This window comes from Schistocerca gregaria, unplaced genomic scaffold (genome assembly GCF_023897955.1).
Source record: "Schistocerca gregaria isolate iqSchGreg1 unplaced genomic scaffold, iqSchGreg1.2 ptg000166l, whole genome shotgun sequence".
In the NCBI taxonomy this organism is placed as follows: Eukaryota; Metazoa; Arthropoda; class Insecta; order Orthoptera; family Acrididae; genus Schistocerca; species Schistocerca gregaria.
The window spans coordinates 1423320-1427518 of record NW_026061722.1 but is presented as its reverse complement, the minus strand read 5'-3'; the positions used below and the strand labels follow the sequence as shown (position 1 = coordinate 1427518).

Genomic DNA, 4199 nt, shown 5'->3' with positions numbered 1-4199 from the left:
CCTGTTTGCCGGCTAAGTCGCAGAAGAAGCCGGGTGTCTCGGAGAGAAGGAAATTGACCCCCAGATCCGGCTCCACGTGGCCCTTGCCTTCCCCAGACTCTGCCGCGAACATACGGATAAGAGCGTCGCCAATTTATTGTCTCTGCCACTAATATGGTGAACCTGGAGATAAGTCTCGTCATCTTAACTTCGGTATGATTTTTAGCGATCTTATTAATCAAAGTTTAAGGGCTGGCACTGGCCAAGTAACTCACGGAGGCTCATTGGTTTCAGTCCAGTTGTATTGCTCACCTGTTCTTCAGATAGGGTTGTGTAGTTTATGTCTCAGAAAATTGTCTGCTCTTGATGTGTGTTGTGTTAGAGATAACTGGCAGCGGTCGACGCTAGCATACTGGGAGCAGAGCACCACGGCGGCAGAGAGATATTTGAGGCCATGTCCTCTCCTTTACATCTTGGGTTATGTTGTCACTTTTGCGTGATTCCATCTTTCCGGTGCTGAACTATAGCATCCAAAGTTCAATTGCATTGCCATGTTGAGTATATTTCCATGTCATTCTCTGCCTCGTGGATCTCTTGTATTGATTTGAATCCTTGGTCTGCTCGCGTCTATCGCCAATTCACACGAAATATTGAAGCAACCTTTTTTTAAGGGTATTGTCATATAGTCATGTTCTAGTTGTAATCATTCTAAGAATATTGTTGATTAATCAACTGAGTAAGTAAATTTGAAGGTCCGTTTAGTCAAAATTAAAGGACCCCCTTAATTGTTTTAGTCATTTTTATACAGTTTTGTTTAGGAAAGTTGGCAAGCCGAACGTTAAATATCTGTATTCTTACGCTTAATCTGTTTCTCCCCTGATTGCAAGTAGTGAGAGTTCTGCTATGAATTTTATGGACATTTGTGCTATTTAAGTAAAGCTTTACCTAAGTATATATACCTAGTCATATTCAAATTTCAAGTTTTACGGGTCTCGTTCCACTTAACGAAATTTATTTATTATTTGTCCAACTGATCTGGCCTTGTGATTTTATAATGCTTTTGATTGTAATAAAATATGTAGCAACTACAACGGATTACTATTGTGATTTTGGTGTGTCACTACCATACCCCATATCACAGAGGATGAAATGTTTCATGAAATATATGAAAACCTGTTTTTGATACATTCAACGATTAAGAGGGTGGAATATAGGATGTAATGTTTTATGAAAGTATTTCAGTGCGAAAGAGTTTTTAAAGCGAAATCTATGAATATTGTGTTATAGAAAACTACGTGTTTCACTGTTTTTGGAACTACAACCTCCAAGAAGGTGCAATAGGGGCACAGGTTTCACTGACCCATAGCCTTCCAGCCCAACCTGCAAAGTATACGGACTTGAAATTTGATGAAGGTGTAAATCTTACGCTGAAAGCATCATTTAAGAAGAGATTGTTCGAAATTTCACTCCTATGGGGGTGAAACATGGGTTGAAAGTCTTTTTTTTAAATATGTCCCTATGTCCCTATTGAAGCTATAACTACAAAACTACGAAAATTGACATTTGGTGTCTCAGTCAGATACAAAAAAGAAACAGGTTTTTAGCATTTTCCGAAATTCTTCCATTGGGGGATAAAATAATTAGTGAAGATTTTTTGAAAATAAATCATTATTAAAGAACTACTGAAGCATTTTTATAGCTACATCTATGAAAATAGGTATTAGACATCTCGGTTGGATGTAAAAAAAAATGTGTTTCGTTGCTTTTGGAAATTTAACTCACTAATAGAGTGAAATAGGGGATGTAATGTTTTATGAAATATTTCACTATGAAAGCATTTTTAGAATTAAATGGATGAAGATTTGAATTTGGCTCCTCGGCTCTAAATAGAAGAATACGTGTTTAATTGTTTTTGAAAACCCAACCCCTAAAGGGTGTGAGATGTTTCAGAAAATGGTTCATTATGAAAGGATTGCTAAATATATCTGACAATTCGTATTCGGCTAATATGTTACAATTTTTAAAAACTACGTGTTTTTCTGGTTTTGGAACTTCGAGCATAAGGGGATGAAAATTTTAATGAAATATTTATTGCGTTATATTAAAATATTTTAAATCTGCATCTATGAAAACCGGTATTTCACTTCTCAATTAGATATAAAGAAATATGCGTTAGGGAATGAAAGACTGTACGGAGATATCACCACAAGAATACAAACGGCTTGATTAACAAAAACCTTGGACTCCAGCTGTCAGCATTGCTTTTTGATCATTCAGTAAAAGACCATGCTTCAACGGCGCTAAGTTTAGAAAGTTTAGAAAGTGTTGCAGTTTATAAAAGACATAAAAAAAACGATTAAAGAAAAAAATTCTTTGCAGACCATGAACGGTCTACGCAAGTAAAGAAGCGGATGATAAGCTAGCTCTTTATGCAAATGAGTTGGTCACTTTAAGTTCCGAGACATGTCAAGCAGCAGGAACGGAATCCTATAGTTGCTACGATTGGCTAAAGGAAAAGTTTTGCAGAATCACTCGAAATCACTTCTGCAAGTGGCTAAGAATCTCGTAATGAATAAAAATTCTGTACTGAGAATTCCAAGGTGGGAGAGGCGAGATTCCTCCCCCCCCCCCCTTCCCCCTCCTCACAATGCTATCCTTCTTTACCTACAGCAAAAAATAAATAAATAAATTAATTAATAAAACTAGAGAAATTTCTACTGTGAAACTATTTGCATACAAGAGAACGGCCCTTGAAATTTAACTCTTCAAAGTTTTAAGCCCTGCTCATTCCGGATATTGATTAGAAAGTGTTAATCCACATGTGAAACCTGAGTATATAATCCCTGTGACATTTGATCAACGGTGTTCCATAAGGACAGGTTCTCATTCAAAACGTTCGAAAATTCAATTTCTTTGTAGTTGCATTTTTTAAAGGTGTACTTGTCTAGACTCTTGGAACAGAAAGTTTTTTTTTTAATCCGTGCTTTACAAAAGTTTCTACAGTCCATTGTTTGAAGCAGTGTCACGGCTGCCATGAGCCGCGCGGGGTACCCGCCATGTGTCCAACGCCTTGTCACGGTTCGCGCGGCTCCCCCTGTTGGAGGTTCGAGTCCTCCCTCGGGCATGGTTGTGTGTGTGTTGTCCTTAGCATAAGTTACTGTAAGTAGTGTGTAAACATAGGGACTGATGGTTCAAATGGCTCTGAGCACTTTGGGACTTAACATCTGAGGTCATCAGTTTCCTAGAACTTAGAACGACTTAAACCTAACTAAATTAAGGACATCACACACACCCATGCTCGAGGCAGGATTTGAACCTGCGACCGTAGCGGTCGCGTGGCTCCCGACTGAAGTGCCTACAACCGCTCGGCCACATCGGCCGGTCTATCATGTATTCTAGAAGAGCTGTACGGTCGTCAGTGGCGCCTGTTCTTTCTAGAACAGTTACTATCTTCATATCTATGGTTAAACGTCACCCAGCCATTGACCTTCGTCTGTGCGAATGCGCACAGGCTACCGGAAATCTTACGGGAATCGTCACCTTAGTGTGAGCCAGTAATGAGTGGATGGACAAATACCTATTAAGTACATTACGTAATCGGATTGTGGGCGGTTCGGGGTGTGAGTCTCACGGGAAGCGTGCGAGGGATAAATTCCTGCAGTCGTGCTGTTCATTTGTGCCCTCGATAGCTCAGATGGATTGAGCGTCTGCCTTGTAAGCAGGAGATCCTGGGTTCGAGTCCCAGTAGCGGCACACTTTTCAGCTGTCCCCATCGAAGTATATCAACAACACCTGTCGGCAGCTGAGGGTTTCAATTAATTATCAGTTGTGTAGGTGATTCGATGAACCCTTTGCCAGGCACTTAAATGTGTTTTGCAGGGTATCCATATAGATGTAGATGATAACTCGTCCCGTGTCGCACGTGCTCAAAATGATTCATACTGCAGAATGCATGCAAACATACTCACCGAAAATACGGACGAATATCAAGTGCAGGCTGCCGAGTGCTGCATATCCAGCTTTGACAGATCGGCTTTTCCTGCCAAGAAGAACAGGAAGTTGCTGTCTAGGAACAATCAGAGGTAGAGGAAGGGTTGATAAATACTCCTTGACTTGCAGACTAAACGTAAATAACGAAAATACATTTTTGGTAAAAATTGGTCAAAACATAATCGGTTGCCCTCCGTATTGGATTAGCTGTTTTGAATATTGAAAATCTG

The 4199-nt window shown here is 39.8% G+C and overlaps 1 non-coding gene across 1 annotated transcript; it reads left to right on the top strand.

The window, feature by feature from the left end:
• Positions 1 to 3657: 3657 nt before the first annotated feature.
• Positions 3658 to 3732, top strand: Trnat-ugu (transfer RNA threonine (anticodon UGU)). Its single transcript has one exon. It is a non-coding gene; the product is annotated as a tRNA-Thr (tRNA).
• Positions 3733 to 4199: the final 467 nt, after the last annotated feature.